Source organism: Cyanistes caeruleus, chromosome 11 (genome assembly GCF_971803275.1).
Source record: "Cyanistes caeruleus chromosome 11, bCyaCae1.hap1.1, whole genome shotgun sequence".
Taxonomy (NCBI): domain Eukaryota; kingdom Metazoa; phylum Chordata; class Aves; order Passeriformes; family Paridae; genus Cyanistes; species Cyanistes caeruleus.
In genome coordinates, this window is record NC_141711.1 from 18,729,102 (window position 1) to 18,748,126 (window position 19,025).

The 19,025-nt window shown below is 44.1% G+C and overlaps 1 protein-coding gene across 19 annotated transcripts in view; it reads right to left on the reverse strand.

Annotated features, from left to right (window-relative positions):
* Nucleotides 1-19,025, reverse strand: part of ATP2B2 (ATPase plasma membrane Ca2+ transporting 2) — a 393,957-nt gene that overhangs the window by 203,185 nt on the left and 171,747 nt on the right. For 3 of the 19 annotated variants that reach the window (XM_086846955.1, XM_086846961.1, XM_086846966.1), the window contains exon 1: nucleotides 17,972-18,087. The exons of 10 other annotated variants lie outside the window; for them this stretch is intronic. The gene's annotated coding sequence lies outside the window, so the exon portion shown is untranslated. Of the gene's footprint in view, nucleotides 1-16,936; nucleotides 17,213-17,875; nucleotides 17,934-17,971; nucleotides 18,088-18,196; nucleotides 18,421-19,025 lie in introns of those variants that run through there. 6 more of the 19 variants (XM_086846957.1, XM_086846963.1, XM_086846967.1 and 3 more) reach the window with 4 other exon arrangements.

The window sequence follows — 19,025 nt, forward strand, 5'->3', positions numbered from 1 at the left end:
ATTTAACACTGCCTAGCACAGGCTGTCTGTGAGAATTCCAGGAGATTTTCTGCAGCACAGTGCTGACATTTCACTGTGGAAAATGCTTGGCAATTTTATTATCAGTAGGCTGGCAGAATTAGAGGTTATGCTCACAAAGCAAGTTTCCTTCTCCATCCCTTGATCCGAAGCCTTTCCCTTGCAGCCCAACCTGCTCTCTCCAGGATTTTCTAACTCTGCCCATCCCCACTTTCCCTGGCAAATCTCAAATTCATTTTCATGTTACAACCAAGTTCATGGAGGGGAGGGAACTCACAAGTTTTTAGGTCTCACAACTGTCCTGACTATTTGAATCCCTCTCTGGGCCTGATGAGAAGGAACACAAGTCATAAGCACAGATACTGATGGAAAAGTATCTCAGAGGTTCTTCCAAGCAATTTCAGAAACTGCTTTGCTTGTAAAACAACTTGTTTAGCCACATCTTTATGAGAAATAACAGCTCTGTCAAACCAGCACACTGAGAATAAACCACAGATAAAGAATACAAAAGAAACAGAACTACTATTGAAATGGTCTGAATGCTTCTCTCATGAGTTGAAAGACAATGATGTGATTGGTAACAGGCAAACTCTGGATGGAGCTTCAGCAAGTTAATTTAAGCCAAACAGCTCCTTTAGCTTTGGTTTCAATGGACAAGACTGTGCTTAGCTGCAATTTGGAGCAGTCTGTATCTTGTTTCAATTTTCCAGACTGGTTTACACATCCCTAATGAATGATATATTTTCCCAATTTGCCTTTAACCCTTCACTGAGAATATACCTGATCTGAGATAATGAAAAAATTAACAATATCAGAACCCCAACCAAACCCTCTGCATCACCTGCTCCTTTCCCCACCAACTCTCACAGCATTCAGAAGCACCAAATATTTTCAGCTCATGCTCAAAAGAAATAAATAAAATTTAAAAAAACCCAAAACACAACAAAACAACCCAAAAAACCCCATCATTGCTCATGGAGAGTAAACAAAGGAAGAAAATTGCTGAGCAGCAGCTGTCACCAAGTAGGAACTGAGAGAAGAAACCACCAAGACCTTTTAAAGTCTCCTTCTTAAGAAAATCCCTCTCTTCTCTCAAAGCCCTTTTAAACTCCAAATAGCTGCATGACAATTTATCACTATATTTGCATCGACAAGTCCTTCCCTGGGGAGTCTGTCAAAGGTTTGCATCACAAAAACCTTTGCAAGCTGCCTTGAAAGCCCCTCCTGCCCAAAGACAGCCTTGCTGCACCCAAATGATGAAACACCTGGGCCTGAACTTCTCCTCCCCAGTCCCTAAAATAAATTCAGGTGGCAGCACTGACACCAATTTGGGACAAATTCTGCTCTTTACGTTCCTGTCTATTAAAAAAAATAAAAAATAAAAAATGGCACAACAAAGGTGCCTGGTGGATTTACTTTGCCAAACAAGCTTCTGTTTAATAATTAGTTCTATTTTAGCTGGTTAATGTTTAAATCAACATCCCATAAAACATTCACACCTCAAAGATGGTCAGGTAATTCAGAAAGCATTCCTTAAAAACCCCAAAGCTTTTAGACATATTTATAAATATAAATACACACACAGTCAAGAAGCATTTTGGGAATGTTAAGAGTGCAAAAAGTGCTCAAAGTTGGCCAAGCACAGTTATTTAATATTCTCTTATAAATTATGTGTGCTCAAACCATCATAAGGTATTGCCTGTCCTTGTCCATGCTTCTCATTCTCAAAAATATCTGCTTACATAAATATATAGTTCATAAAAAAATATTAAATTAGGTTTATAGAATTCCCAGTTCTGTCTCCAACATATATTCTGGGTTTTCTCTTTTCCCTGTCATCTACTGGCCATACAAAACTTGGATTAACTTGGATTTTGACAACTGTCCCATATTTTAAAATTCAATTTCTACTTAAATCTTCATAAGCACGAGAAATTGACTTTTCTGGAAGGAAAATAAAGAGAAAAGTAAAACATGAGATGAAATGTGACACTGGAAGAACATGTATTACCATTTTGCTTGAGCTCCTAAAAACTGTCTAAATAAACTGAAGCAGAACATAAATAAAATCAAGGTCAAAGAAATTAAAAAGATTCATCTGCTACTTCTGTAATAAATTATATCCTTAAAGCACGGACACTGTAGTCTGAATTTGCATGAAATTAAATGTCACATCTGGAGAATAGTCCAAAAGTCCATTATTATTTGCCTAGCTGGTTTTCCACAGGTTTTTCTCCATAGTTGAAATGCATGGGGTAATGATATTCTTTTGTCCAGAAAATTCTATTGAAATAACTTTTAAAAGGTATCTCATAGCCAGCTCATGTATGTTTTAAAAGTAATTAGAATTTTTTTGTCTTTACTAGAAATGTATTATATATATCCAAATGTTCAGAAAAGGGTAAAAGCCAAGAGCAAACACATGAAAAGTCTTGGATGGATTTCAGATTCTCTGTGGAGCTTTGGAAGATCTTCACATGCAGAAAAGTGAGAAGCACTAAGAACATATCCAAATTATTTCTCACAGTTCCACTTAACCAAAAAAATAGAGTTTCAATCAACTGCTTTAAAGGGAAAAATGAGCATAAGAAGTCCTTCAGCACCTGAAAAAAAAAGTGTTCAGTAGAACAGAAATTCCTAAGAATTCCCAGTGCATCTCAGGATGGAGGTTCCATTTATTTCCATTTATTTCCTAAGCAAACACTTCATTCCCTCTCTCATACCCAGAGTCTGGAGCCTCTGTGTTTGATTCCATCTTTGGATGGAATCTTGACCCCACAAGAAGCAGCCCCTTTCCTGTTTCCTGATGTCTGTTCCTGATGTTTACAGGCAGGATTTATTGCATATACAGACTGCAGGTGTCACGCACACAAACTTCTCCAAACCAGCAGAGTGGGGCTGGTAACAATATTCAAACAGGCCCAGCCACCCAAAACCAAGTCACTGCACAAACTTTAATTATTAGCATGGAAAAGCTGCAATGAAAGGCAGCGGAGTCCATGAACAGTGAAAGACATGAGTGGTTTTAGGAAGCACATGAAAAGAAACCCCAGCTGTGCTGGTCCTCTTTAATTTAAAGATAAACCTAAAAGATAGAGTTGTTTCCCTCTCTTTCCAGCATCCAGTTTCTTTAATGTGGATTTTTTTTATGGATAACCAGCAAATCTGTCACTCAGAATTATTTTGGCTATTTTTGTCAAGATGCATTGAACACATCTATGTCCGATGCCTCATTTAGTGTAGCTGCACTACAAAGATAATGGGTGCTAAATAAAAATAATTTAGGTTAAAACTCTGGAAAACAGATATGATTGGAAAAACATAACTAACAAACAGTAAATGATACATGAAAATAAAGGGTGAAATGCTTTAGATAGACCTAACTAAAAATTCATATAAAAATAAACAATTCTAATAAATTTAGTTTTGGGAGTTTTGTATTCAACCTCTGATTAATTTTCTGGTCATGATCCTAATTACTATGTAGGACACTGCCAAGTGCTGTCAATGATATCTATTCCTTTGTAGCACATATTATTGCTCAAAATCTGAGATATCTCAGAATGAATGAAGGTTTTGGGGAAGCCACAGGGTTAATGGGATCTCTTAAGAAAAATATTCTGACTCAGCTTATCATTAGGATTTCCACTTTTATTCAGCTTCGGGAACATTTTCTCCAGAACAGGATAGAACTGTTTAGGTTGGAAAAGCCCTGGGAGAGCACCAAATCCAAGAGTTATCATCACCTAACCATGTCCACAAGCGCCACATCTAGATGCTTTTTGGAAAAGATCAGGAATGGTGACTCCACCATTTCCCTGGGCAGCTGTCCCAATGTTTGAAAACTCTTCTAGTGATTTTTTAATTTTTTTTCAGTTCAGTCTAAACCTCCCCTGGCCCAGCCTGAGGCCGTTCCCTCTCCTCCTGTCCCTGTTCCCTGGGAGCAGAGCCCGACTCCCCGGCTGTCCCCTCCTGGCAGGAGCTGTGCAGAGCCAGAAATTCCCCCTGAGCCTCCTTTGCTCCAGGCTGAGCCCTTTCCCAGCTCCCTCAGCTGCTCCAGCCCCTTCCCAGCTCCGTTCCCTGCCCTGGACACGCTCCAGCCCCTCCAGCTCCTGCTTGTGAGGGCCCAGAGGTGCCCCAGGGTTTGGGGTGGTGGCTCAGCGCTGCCAGCACAGGGGACAATCCCTGCCCTGCTCCTGTGGCCTCTCTATTCCCAGCCCAGGGGCCAGCGGCCTCTTGCCCACCTGGGCAGCCCTGGGCTGGTGTCCAGCCGCTGTTCCCAGCACCCCCAGGCCCTCTCCCACCTTTCCAGCTGCTCATCCCCAGCCTGGAGCTGCAGGGATTGGTGTGACCCCAGTGCAGGAGCTGGCACTTGGCCTTGCTGTCCCTCACAGCCCACAGATCCAGGCTGTGCCCATCCCTCTGCACAGCTCCCTCCAGCAGGGCTGCACCCCCCTGGGCAGCAAGCAGGGAAAATGGGCAGTGCCAGGCTCCAGATTAAATATTTCCCTCCAGAACAATCTACAGATGGCAGCTCTCAGCCACAGCACCAGGAGCTCCAGGCACACAGCTCCCAGCGTGGCCACGGCACCATCCCAGTCTGACACTGATCCTGACACTCCCTTCTGCTGGGTTTTACCATGGGATCCCAGAAAAGGCACCAGGCAACCCTACCCAGCACCACACTCACCAGTGGCTGTGTCAGAATTCCTGCAGGAACCTCACCAAGCCCCAAAAACACAGTTAAAAATATTCTTTGCACTACTCTGGCAAACCATCCTACAGCATCATACCAGGCCACTTCCCCTTGATTAGAAACATTTGCTCAAATGAGGTTATTTTGAGTTGCAAGTACATTACCTTGTGTCAGGGAATGATTCATGCATACAGATTTTAATAAAATAATTAACATTTTGTACATAAGATAGTATTTCATGTTCTAGACCAAGATGTCAGTCTGAATCCTAGGCAGCACCACACTTTCCATGCCTTGATTGTTCAAATATCAAATCCTCGTCATGCTGTAAAAAACAGCTGTTGGAGAAGAATAATTTTTAAATTATAAATGTATTGATTACGGTGACTAAACCATTAAAGGTCAGATTATATTTTGTCTATTAAAAAATACAGTGATTTATCAGCCTTTTTTATTTGTAAGCAATGTTTAGAAGGTCTGAATATGCAAAAATCTCTTCTAACAGACAGTTGATGGATAGGATCTAATCATGTCCTGAAAAACAGGTATGTTGATAAAGACTGGAATGCACCCAGGAGTTTGGTGGCATGGGAACGATTACAGTCCACAGGAGAAGAGTCAAAATACTGTTTTGACAATTTACATTAAATTATGCTCTCACATTTCTTTCTCTGCAGGAAGAGGCACGACCAAAAAATACCAAACTTCTTATGCCAAATTTTTGCTTTGCAAGAATTATCAAAATCTAGTGAGTGCTATTTGCAGAAAATCTTTTTCATTTAATGTTCTTTACACATTTCCCATTGCAGCTGACCTCTCCCACTGGCCCCAGCCTGAGGAGCTCATGCCTGTCACCAGCATGTAATTTGGGGACAAGTACCTGATTATTCATGGTATTTCCAAGACACAGGAACTGTTAGAATATTTCACTTGCAAAACGTCTTTGTGCAGCTCCTGAACCTCTCCTTGCTGTGTTCTAATGAAATTATCCCTCCTCTCATCTCACCATCCCCACAAACTTCCTCAAGGACATCCTGAAAATGTGGAGCAGCACTAATGCAGCAGTGCTCACACCATCCTCAGGACCCTTCCTTTATCCTGTATTCCATTAGGGAAGTGGCAATTTACCTGGACTTCAGCTGGACCTGCCTGAATTTAGAACCAACAGGAGGATTTATTGCCGTTTGCTACGAGCCAAAATTCCCAGCCAGGGGCTCTCGTTAGTGATGGAAGATGGAACAAACAACAGCAGCCTACATTTCCTCACCTTCCTCACCTCACAGCCATGGGCTCTGCCACCAGGGGCTGTCAAACCCAGCCCTGTAGGGTCGCCTGCCACCTCTGGGCATCACCTTCTTGTCCCTGCACCTTCCCCAAACACTCCTTAATCTACAGCCCCAAAGCTCCACTCGCTTGTTGCTACCCACAGAAAATGCTCAACCTGCTCAATACTTCAACCACTGGGAAAAGCTGTGTTCAACTCTTCCCAGAAAAATCCAAGTGTGGTAGGAAAAGTGGAATTTTTACCCCAACTACCCATTTTAGTGATTTTATTATGAAAATAAATCTAACCTGTAAGATTTTTTTTTTGATCGTTATATAAAAAAACTTCATAAATAAATGTCTCAATATTAAAACCAGAGAAAAGATGCTGATTCATTTCATTTCTCTTGTTTCGTCCTAGCTTCAAAATATTTGACTAAAACCAAGTTCTTGGTAATTTTACATCCAATTTACTTAGAAATGAAGTATTTTTGAAAAGCACTGTTAACCACTTTCAGCCCCTGAAGTCATTGGACAGGTCAGTTCTGCAAACTGCACACAGTGATTGAATTAACATGCAGAAAGAACTGCATTTAAGCCCATTTCTGGAAAATGGCTTTGGATTGTGGTTGTTGGACTGAAATTATATTTCAGCTTTCTGAACACCGTATGAAACATTTAACAAGAATTCTTCAACCTTATTACAGCTTTTTTTTTAAAAAAAAAAAGGCTCTTCTTGTCTAACAAGAAGATTGATAAAGCACATTTCCAATCACACAGTGACATATCTGGGGGGTTTGAAATGCTCCCAGTTCTAAGAATTAGCTCTGCAGTAAAACAGCCCTTCCATCTACGAGCAGGAATTTGCTCCCAACCCAGACCAGCTGGGCAGTGCTTGTAGCACCACAGCTTCTGCATCAATCATCCCTGGGGAAATACATAGATTTCTAATCATCTATTGCTTCCTTTTGAATGATACAAAAGGGATTTATGAGAAGGATTTTTCAGGCACACCATCCATCAGAGAGCTTTAGAGACAAATATTAGGTTCTGCAAAAGCATTTTTACGCTACTTGGACACTCACAAACGCAATCACTCCCTCCTGCCAACTCTCAGATTATTACGTAATACACCCAAGCTTTTACATTTATTCAGTATACACAACTGTGGTTCAATTTGGCACATTTTTTTGGTTTTTAAATATGAATAAGAATGCTTCAAAGAATGAAACGGAGTTGGGAAATATTTATACAAGAAGCTGAGTATGGATTAAAATTGCTTGGCTTCAAAAGTAAAATTAGATGATGTTTAATTTAGTTTATTTATGAAGTTGTATTTGTTCAATTTAAATACGTAATCTCCTCTGAGAGAGTTCAGCTTTGCAAAATGATAATCTGTTCCTATATTTCTATTAGTTGTGATTTATTCTGATTCATTCCTTTGTTCAAAAATGCTAATGAAAGCAGATGATGCCGAAGAAGATCCACAAGCAACAACCAATACATCCATTAGTCTGAAAAGCAGGGAGAGACTGCTCCACACAGTCAGGCAAGAAATGCCAGACAAAAGATTTCTAGGGAGACACTGGGATGTGGAGAAACCCAAGCACAGGCTGAACCAGCACAGCCTTAGTCCTCAAAACTCATCTCAAAAAGTCCTGCAAAGACACTCAGCAAATTCCCTCCCTCCTCTGGGCATACATCGAAGAGAGATGAATGCTAAAAATCCACTTTGCTGGGCTGTGATGGGGAGGAAAATCCAAGTGGGATGTTTTTTTCTTCCCTTTCCAGGAAGAAAAAGCTGCTCAAAGCTCTGGGGACATGGGTATTGCATGGGGGGATGAAGAACAGATTGGCAGCAGCTTTGCCACTCCAGATGTATTGTGAGAAGGCACCAAAGAGATTTTCCCATCAGCCATCCAGGTCTGGAGCAGTTTATTTGCCTGTCACCAGTTGCTGATGTGTTTGCTCCACTCCTTGGGTAAGAGCCCCACTGAGCTGGGCCACAAAACCCTTTTTCCCTCCCTGGCTCCTACAGCTGCACCCAGAAACCACCACAGAAGCAGCCCTGGGGCTCGCCAGGGCCAAGACCTCACTTTGCAGGCAGAAGAATTTGCCACTGATAACAGAGATCCTCGGAAATACCTTAATTACAACGAGACTTTTTCCATCCTCCACATGGATTAAAAAACCTCCAAACCCCTGCTGCTGGTCTACATACCTTTTCCTTACAAGGCTGTTTCTTGTGGGCACACGTGGAATATCCCACCTTCCACCTTTCCCAAGGAAGCTGATGAATCCTCAGTTTAAGTCACGTAATAATGTGGTTTGAGGGGATAATAAATAATATTAATAATAGGTTTAAGGGGATTCCCTATTTCTAAACTCGTATTTGCTTTGCTCTCCTCACAAAGAGGTTAAAAAGAGTAGGATCTATTCTCCCTTCTTTCCTGAACTAAAAACAGCTTCATGGAGCCCTCATGGCCATCAACACAGATGTTTGTTGCTCTCTGATTCAATGGAGCAGGTAGTTCATTCCCTGCTCTGTTCAATCCTTTGCAGGAATGAGCTCCATTGCTCCCAAGAAGAAATTTTTATCTCAAGTAATCACAAGCATTCCATTATTTGTTTTCTTACTGCTGTGGTGGAACTTGGGTGCTGTAAAAAAGCAGAGTCATGGGAGAGAAAGTCACATCCCTACAAAATTTTGAATTAAGTAAGGCCTCGAGCTTTGAGGCTCTGTGTTCACTACAGAACAAACACAAAAGCCAGACCAACATGGAAATGTGCTGCTGCTCCTGAGGGTAACTCCTGAATAGAAATATCTGGCAGCTGGGAGGAAAGTTTCTGGAGAACCAGCTGTGAGGTCAAACAAGAATTACTGAGGAAGGGAGTGGATCTGGTGTGTGGGAGGCAGTACAAAATTGGTATTGTTTTCAAGTGAACCACTGCGAGATTAACTTTGAATGGAATTAAACTCCACAGTAAACCAAAGTGCAAGAAGGATTTTAGAGCAACTGCTCTCTGTTTGGGTGCTTTTAGAGATGCACACATGCACATGCCTGTACATACACACAGACAGGGATTTTCTTCTCCATGTGCAAAGATTTATCCCTTCCCTAATCCAGCAATGGACAGAACTCTTCCCAAGCTTCCCTGTGAAACCTGCCCTGCTGCAGGAACCTTTGCAGTGCCCAGGGTCAGTTCCAGCACTTTGATTTGCTGCCACTGCCACAACCCCGGGTCATGCTCTGCCTAAAGGCAGTGGGGTTAGTTCACTGGACAGGATAAATCCAGCACAGAGGCTTTCCAGAGGATCCCAGCCCTTAATCCTCTTTGATTCCCCGTGCCCACCAGTGCCAACACTGAGCTCACCTGGACTGTCTCCCACTATAAAGTCCCTTCTTTAAAAGGAACGTTTGGATGTTTCTGGTTACTTTAACTTTGCTCTTTCACGGCATTCTAATTCAGGTTTACCTTAAATATTGCAATTATTCTCCTCTCAGAGTTTGGCAATTAAAGCTCAGAAAGCACTGCTACTTACCTGATTGATACTAGAAAATTTAACTTGTCCTGTGTCTGCAGCTTTCATCTGCTCCAGATAAGATAAAGGAGGGGGACAAGATATCCTTAGAAGGAAGCTGGACCCAATTAAGAAATTGTATGTCAGTTTTCTCAAACAAGTGGGAAAAAATCCCCAAAAATACTTTCCTAGCAATATTTTTCAAGATCCTGTCCTAATCCAAAAGCAGATATGCAAATGAGGCTTGTATGTTAAGACCTCATGCACTCAATTTTAAGTCTTAAAAAGGTTCGAGAAAAAAAAAAAACACTTCAGATGTCTTCCATTTTCCCTTTCATTCTTTTCCATCCTCAGTTCTGGTACCAGAATCATGTTTTCAGATTAAAACTTCCAAGTGTATTTCTAAACTAGAAAAAGGAGGACAAGGGCAGAGAAGAGGACACTTAATTTATTATCTTTTCACATTAGAGTTACAGGGAACCTTAATGATATAACAAGCTATAAACCCTGTAGCTGGTACTGTATTAATCATCTGTCTACATGAGAACTCAGATAAATATATAATCCTATTTCTGCATTGCAGATTTTACATGTCCCTTCCTCAGATTGCCGCCTCCCTTTTTCATTATTTTGTAAACATTGCTGGAGGGGAGGATCCATCCCAAGGTAGGGAATGGCATCCTAACTCTACTTGCTTCAATTGAACAGCCACATTAAGATTTATAAGAAGATAACCAAAGCAATAGGCAGCAATTCGAGCTTTGCAGCAGAGAGTCCCTTTCTTTTTTTTTTTTTCCTAACAGTCTGAGCACAGTTTGTCTCCCTCAACACGTTCTCCCTTCTCCAAGGTCAAGTCTGTTGCCAGCCACAGGCAGCAGCTGGCCCACCCAGGTTTCCCCCAGCTTGGGGAGGGGCCAGGTCCCACCTGCATTTCCAAAACACTTCATTTTAGACAGGCTCCAGCGGTCCCTGTCCATGTCACCTCTTGTCGTGTCACATATTCCTGCAAAAAATGCATATTCCCCTCTTTTGTCTTCCCACTTCAGCCCAAGCATGTAAATAAATCCATCCCCTCCACATTCCTATCTCTGATATTTAGGCGCCACACAGGACAGACAGAGTTAGCCAGTCCTATTTTGGATTAACCAAAACAAGATTTCAAATCAAATAAACCAAAGATTCTGCCAACAGTGGTGCAAACTCACCAGCACAGTGCCCTGGGGTCAGCAGCTCCCCAGAAATACTCAGGATAAAAAGTCACCTCAACACCTCTGTGCCCTGAAGGGGAGTTCTTGATGCTACAATGGAAATACCAGGGTGGTTCTTCCACGTCCTTTTGGGTCAGCCCAAGCCACACAGGGCATCCCCTCAGCTCCTTGCCAGGAGCTCTGTCCTGCCTGATGCAGAGTGATGCAGTGTGGGGATGAGAGAAGCCCCAAACTCTCAGAAGGGCCACGAAAATAACCTGCAGTAGCACGAGCTCGTCCCCAAGAAAGCTGAGAGGTGTCTTGCCTTGGGAATCGGGCATCTCATTCCTCCTGTAATCCTCCTGCTCCAACACTTTGTTTTCCTGGCATTTTCAGCCATCTTATTCAGCACTGCTGATTTAGCACTACCATTTTATCCTGCAGTTCTCTGCATAACAATCACCACGACAGCATTACAGAGACAACCAGTCCTACCATAATGCAAATGTCCTCCATGGGTACTGCAACAATTTGCATCGCATCTCAGGAGCCGTCCGCAATTCTTCTTGGAATTTCCCAGGTTAGCTCAACTACTCATAAATAGGTATTGCTTCAAGCACTGGGGGAGGGAGGATGACAATCTCGTGTCATTGTGAAAAACACCACGAAATCGTCATTTCATTGTAATTGCATCTCGCTGGTCCCTTAATATCAAACATCATTTGGAGGTATTTTTAGAACTACGTGCGAAATGTTCATTACAATGCAAGCAGGGGAAAGGGGCATGGGAAGGCTGCAGTGCAAATTGAACAGCTGTCCTCAGCCAGGACAACAGCTTCTTCTCCAAGTGACTTACAGAGGACACAGATCAATGCTGCCTCCTGACATCTGGGATTGCACATTTCCCAAGGAGACTGGAACGGTTTATTGGGAACGCTGCTCCCTTCTAATTACCTGTGCGACACGAGGTGTACCACTGTGAAAGACAAGTCAGGTCTGTGGCAGAGCATTTTATTGTGCTTCCTCAGCACCCAGGGGGGTGCCAAGGTTAGTGAGATGCTGAGCACGACCATTGCAATGATTTCATCCAGCCCCAAGATAAGCAGTGCCCGTGCCAAAGAGCCACCACCACTCTGAGAAGTGTCACTCTTCCCTCAAGGCCCACTGAGGCACAGAAAGCTGCTGGACAAAGAGTGTGGATGGCAGGACCTGTGCTTGGAAGGCTGAGGCAGCCGAGGGAAGGGGGATGGAGATCCCCCCACTCCAGTCACAGGTGACAGATGGCTTCAGTGCAGAGAGCAGCAGATCCCAGAAGGGCTGTGAGGCTGTAAAGATGTCCCAGACTGTTCCACTCTCCTGCATGAGCCTGCTCCTTGCTGGTTCCAGCCTCACTGGCTTGGCTGCAGGTTTTGAGAACACCTGGACTAAAAAGAGTGGAGCATGGAGTTAGTGAAGAGGGATGAGACAGCACCACCAAAGGGACTGATCACAGCAGAGGATCTGCCCAGATTACCGAGATTTGGGAAACTGAGGCCTCTTGAGCTCCAGATGGAAGACAAGGCTGAACAAAGAAGTGGTCTCTGAGAAAACAAGGGTGTCAGGATAAAAAAAGTGAAGATTGGACAGAAGACCGAGGGGAGTTTGGAAAGACAAGTCAGGGGAGATCCTGGAATTCTGAGATGCATGGAGACAAAAGCCGGGGTGGGGGGATGCCTAGGACAGCCTGTGTGTGAGATCAAGTAGGGTAAAAGCCCAAAACTTGTTGGGGCTTTGATGGATCTTGAATAAACTCCATCACCCAATCCCAGGGTGGGCTGTCATTCCCTGCCTCACCTGTGACAGCTGGTGGGAGTTGTCAAATGGGACTCGAGCTGGGGGATACAGAGGGAGGAATCCCGAGCCCCGTTCAATGTCCTGCACCCCATCCTAAACCGCGGTCCAAAGTCTACACAGATTTATACTGCAGGACACAATCCAAACCAAAGCACAGAAGATAACTAATCAGACTGAGACAGCTCTTATCTAAGTAAAGATCTCCTCAGATGGAGTGTGTGCATGAGGAGTGTCATTTTCTCCAAATGCCCAACTAATTTCCAGAGGTCAGGAGCTGGGAAGGTCAGTGAACTGGACAGGCCAGGACTACAGAAATAGCTCTTTGCCCAGCATCTCACAGATAAGCATCTTCCCTATCCTGTTTCCTCATTCCGTGCGACAGATTTTTCAGCAAGATCCAAATCAGATTGGACTAAATCTCATTTTATTTTTAATTCATTTCATATGGTTTTATTTTTAACTCACTTTAATTGAAATGCAGCGAATGAAATTATCAATTGAAATTACTTCATCAGCTGTGAGTCTTCATTCTTTAATATATAAAATAAGCTCTTAGTAAATCTGAATCACTGATTTTCCTGTTTCATCCTCAAACCCTGGGATGCTGATGCAATGCATTGGGCAAATTCCACACTCACAACCATAAACGTATTCAGGATATTGACCAAATTTTGGCATTTTTTATTAGCACAGCACTTCAATTCTGGGCTAAATCTTGAAATTGCAGTTCCAGCTCTAATCATCTCCTTCCAAGGGATTTCTTCTGATACAACAGCCAAAAGTTTTATTAATGGTCTGGATGAAGGAACAGAGCACCCTGTGCAAGGGCACAGACCGGGGAAATGGGAGGTGTGGCTGTGCCACCAGATGGATGAGCTGCCTCTCACAGGGAGCAACGGGCCAAGAGGAATCCCGGGATGGCCAGCAAAGGGAAAGGCACACTTGTGCCCCTGAGGCAGGACAGGCTGGGGGCCAGCTGGCTGGGGAGCAGCTCTGCAGAAAAGGCCTTGGGGTTCCTGTTGGGCCCAAAGCTGAGCAGGAGCCAGCAGCGTGTCCTCACAGCACAGCAGGGCTGCCTCCCTTCCCAGCAGCACTCCCAGTGCTCCCACCTGGGCTGGGCTCCCAGGACAGCCTGGGCCTCCTGGAGACAGCCCTCCAAAGGCATGCAGAGCTGAGGAAAGGACTGGAGCACCTGACACACAGAACGCTGGGGCTGCTCAGCCTGGAGAGCAGAAGGCTCAGGGGGACCTTCTCAACAAACAGCTGGTGGGAGAAAGTGTGGAAGATGGAGGCAGACTCTTCCCACTGGTGTCCGGTGAAAGGCAGAAAGGAGAGGAGAACAAAGGTAGAAAATTCCATTTAAAGGTCAAAAGATGTGAGGGTGGCCAAACACTGGCACAGGTGCCCCAGAGATGTTGTGAAGTCTCCATCCCTGGGGGTACTGAAAACCTGACTGGACATTGCCCCGTACAGGTGACTCCACTTGGGCAGGAGGGGTTGGGCTGGACCAGCTCCAGAGATACTTGCCAACCTCAACTGTCCTGTGTCTCTGAAATCAGCGGCTTTCTCCAGCCATTTCACCTTCCCCGTGTGGGCAGAGGAGACAAAAGGTGGAAAATGCACAAACTCTTCCATGAAAATCCCAGTTTTACTCCTGGTCCTCTTCTAGCTTTTCCCATTAACTGTTTCTAGGCTTCTCTGAGAGCCTGGTGAACAATCCTCGGACGCTTTAACTGTGCCACGAATATTTTAAAAACAAGGAAAAACATGTTACCAGCAGGATGAACTTGTCCATGCACTGTGGGGTAGAAGGGAAGTATTTTGTGACTTGGTTACCATTTCCCAACTCTGCCAGCTGTGGTACCTGTGCAGGAATTCCACATCCCTTCTGAGGCTCCATATTTCACTCATCTGCAGCGCTCAGAGGGAACACGTCCTGCCTTTCACAGAGCTGACAGCCTCTTAAATTTATTTAAATATGCCTCGTTCCCAATCCTTCTCTTATACATTGCTTCTTTTTCTTCAACTGCAAATCTCCAGGTTTAATGCAAAAACCAAGGTTATTTATCAAAAAATGCAACAGTAAAATCATGCTTTTTAAACTAAACACGAGTAAAATCAGTAAAACTTGAACCAGAAACCCTACAGCTCTTAAAATTGTACCGTACGCTAACAATTCCTGCAAAAGGGCACCAAACTTCCAAGTAAAGCTTACAATAAAATGCTATTGACCCTCTCCGTTGTTTTACAGATGAAATTAAAGCTGGTATTTTTATATAACCTCCACAACGCCCTTTATTTATCTCCACTGGCACATAAAAAACCCATCCAGCATGCGGAGCATAACCTACCTAGAGAGAAAGACTGTTCTCTTACGCAACTGCTCCACTAAGGGTCCGTTCCCTTGGAGCACCACTCGGCAGCTGGGGAAGGATGAGGATGGAGCATCCCTGGAGCTGGGCAGGCTCCAGGGCGGCGGGGCCGAGGCTGCCCAGGTGCCAGCCCGGACTGCAGGGGCTGCGGAGGCTCCGGAGCTACCCCGGCACACCGAGGGAGCTCTGCTGCTCCCTCCAGAGCCAAATCATCGCTCCCTGCCTGCCTCGGCACGAGAGGGATCCCACTGAGGGGCTGGCTGAAGCTTTGGCATCAGGTTTTAGCATCTAAGTTAAAGAAAAACACCTCTTGAATCCTTAGCTGGTTTTTGGGTTTTGGGGTTTTTTTTTAAGCCCTTTTTCAACTGGCACGTTAAAAATTAATCAGAAATGTGTGATTTTAATCATGGGGGGGAGGCTGGAGTTTGATCAGATAATGTATAATCTGAACGTAATTAATCAGAGGAGTGCTTGCTAAATTCCAGGGAACTGTAACATCCTTCATTGTGTCTCCTTGAAAACAGAATGAAAAAAAAACCTGGCAAAAGGCAGCTCGTTCTCTACAAGGTTTCCCAGTCAGGTTAATGAAATGAACCACTTTCTCCCCTTCAGAACATGATTTTAGGTGCAAGCTGTAAAAGTATTTCCATTTCATAAAGGAGGTGGGGTCCATTTAGAGAAGCCCCACTGCTGGAGTCCTGCTGCAGTGCAATGGGCTCTCAGAGAGTGGGAGAGGGAGTTACAAGGTCAAGACTTCTACATTTATTCCAAAATGTAACAAGGAATTACTACCTCCACAACTGGCATACGACAATGTGAACTGCAGGATGAAAAATGAAAAAAAAAAAAAAAAGCAAAAAACACTTTTAACATTCTCATGAATTCTTGCAGTTGCTGTGTTCAGTCAGGAAGATGCATAAATATATATTTAGTAGGATTCAAAGAACGTTGCATCCCTAATCCAACAGCCCTGGGAAAGATAAGCCGTATGTTTTAAATGCTGGGGGAAGACGAAAGGGGAAAAGAAAACCTTTCCAAGCTGTTTCCTAGATATATGGTATGAAATTTAAAAGGAAAAAAGCACTCACAAAAGTGACTACATGGCAGCTCTTAGAGGAACAGTATGATACCTAGTTCATCATTACCATGTCTTCTGCAACCTGGAATCCTGCTGGGAAGCATGAAACTCTTCCAAGCTGTTCCAATATACATGCATGCAACCTTTTTATATATGCAGAAAGCATGAGGAATATCATGCAGTTTTGATTTGCAGCAGAGAAGAAAACTGACCTTTTCTGTGAAAATGAATGTATATTTAGCATTGATGCGGGCCAAAATCAATTCTCTATAGAAATGAAGACAGATACACAAAAAGGATGAAAAGGGAGCACACAGAGGGGAAAAAAAAAACCCTAAATGGGAAAAACCTTCATGCTGCATTGCTCCACACAACTTATCTACAAGCCTTATTTTATTGCCTTATTCACCAACTTACTCATTTTACCAGCACTACAGGGAAAATGTGAACCACCTCTTCACAGGTAGCAATTTGAATTAAAATGAGAGGAGCATGAACAAAGTAAAAGCTGTCTGTGATCAGAGACCTGCTGGATACCTGAGTCAAACAGTTATTCCAGAGCAAGGTACAAGAGCCAGTCATGCATATGGATGACCTCTCACAAATTAAATGCTAATCAGGAATGCATCTCAGCAGCAAAAAAATAACAAAACATGTGGACTGTGAAGTCGACCTGTAATCCCTTTTCTAAGCAAATACTAACAAAAAAACCCTCATTGTCAATTTCGTACCACAAATATCTAGCATCAATCTCAAACCCCAGCAATAAAAGCGCGATTTCCCCCTATTAAACGTGCCAGCTCTCCTCCAGGCATCCCAACTTGTGTAATATCCCTGCAATCCTTTCCCAGCCCCACAACAGAAAGCAATCAGGGCTTCAAAGGAGCAGAAAGCCCGAGGTTTATGCTAAGGAAGCGCTTTATCCTGAAAGCAGAGCCATTCCCTTTGAGCCCCTTCAATACTCACCTTGCGGAAGGGATGGGGAGCACCCGCGCTAAGCATCTGCCGGCGGCTGCCTCGGAGCGCCGGGGCTGCCCACAGCCATGGCCTCGGCAGCCCTGGGAACGCCGGGGGATGCTCTGGGAAGCGGCCCCGGCTGGGATGGGAGCAGCTAAAGTCGGGAATTGCGAGGCTGGGGCAGAGCTCGGCTGCTGCCCGGAGCGCAGGAGCTGCCAGCGCCGCAGGCACGGATCAAACGCACAGAATCTCCCTTTACATAATCGGAAATGACTCCCGTAATCTGAGGTTTGCTCTTAAAGCGTTGGGTGCCTCATGAGCAGCCAAAAGCTCTTTTTTTTTTTTTTTTTTTTTTTTTTTTTTCCATGCGGCTTGGAGCTGATTCTTCCCTTGATAAAATTAATTAATAAATAAATAAATAAATACCAAAGTCTATCTGTCAGAATTCTTAATTATTACACCGTGCACCTCAGGAAAGCCTTTCCCCATCTTGCCACAGGAAACATCATGCATGGCTAAAAGGAATTAGAGAAAATTCCCGGTTTTCTCCACATTATTTTCTAGTCCATCTCAATACAAAGGCAATGTTTGGGGTTTTTAACCTGCGTGCCCTTTACTTTCAAGCAGACACACTGAAAAGCTATAAACAGCTCCAGCAAGGAACCCAGCTGAGGATTACAGATTTTCCTGACAAGAAATAGCTTTGCCTATCGTAAGAGAACATTAAAGTTAGAAAAATACAACAGTCAAAGTGTACTGCTCACATTTTAGTGAAATGTGAGCTTCTGAAAGGAAAAAAAAAAAAAAAAAGGCACATCCGATTCTTACCAGCAATGATAAAAGCAAAATCCCATCCACGTGTTTTCCTCATCACTAAAGAACTGATTTAATCAAAATCAAGCCCCTACGTTTGAAAAACAACAAGATCATGCTGAATTCTCAACCTACCGAAGCCCAGCAAACGCCTTCTGATGCAAGAGAGCCTTTTAGCTATGCAGTTTCTCTTTGACCTTACAGAATAATCTACACGAGTCGCAGCGTTACCTTTGCAGAGATTCCCAGGGCACGAACCAAAACCTAATGCATCACTCAGCCCCAATCCCCACACCATCTTCCCATCAGCTCTCGCCTTCCCCGGCGGCTGCAAAATGCCAAATAAACGAGCTCGGGAACGGAAAGGGGAAAGATTTTTTTTTTTTTTTTTTTTTTTATTATCATCATCACCACCACCATCACTATTGCTCTCATGCTGTGGATGTCGCTACTTACTTGGCTAAGACATCCTCCCCAGCACAGCAGCCTGCTCGCGGCTAGCGGGCGGAGGGCTCAGGGCTCGGCATGAGCCGCTCTGCAGACCGTACCACCGCCGCACCGCCGGGGAGGCAGCGCGCAGCATCCCGCAGCATCCCGCAGCATCCCGCAGCATCCCCCGGCATCCCCCGGCATCCCGCACCGCCGCCACGGGGACACCGCCGCGGACACCGCGGGGGAAGGAGCAAACGACAACAACAGCAATCAAAAAAAAAAAAAAAAAAAAATTTAAAAAAAAAAAAAAATATGGACTGAACCACCATGTTTGTTGTTTGCGATTTTTTTTTTTTTTTTTTTTTTTTTTTTTAATGCTTCCCCCTGGGATAATGACAAAAACGGAAGATGGCAAGCGACCAGGAATATGCCACTTACTCAGAAACGGGAGAAACCTTCAAGGACAAGGGCTGTCAAGTCCTATCACTGTCGCTGGAGGAGGAAAGGGGGGGATGAAAGGAAGGTTGTGGAGGAAAGGGGGCGCGGGGAGCGGCGCATCCCCGGCACCCCCGAGCAGGCGCAGGATGCGGAGCCCGCAGTGCCCGGCGCTGCTCGGGCTGTGCCCGCTGATGACAGCCCGGCGTGCAAATTACTTCATAATCACCCTCTGCAAAGATCCGGCTCGCTCGCCCTCCCCTGCTCTCTCTGTTTATGTAAGAACAATGGGGATTCTAAGCAAAATAGGAAGGGGAGGAAAAAAAAAAAAATTAAAAATAAAAAAAAAAAGGCAGCCTTGCAGCGCTGTGGGGTTTGTGTTGGGTTTGTGTCCCTGCCATGCCCGCCAGAAATCCAA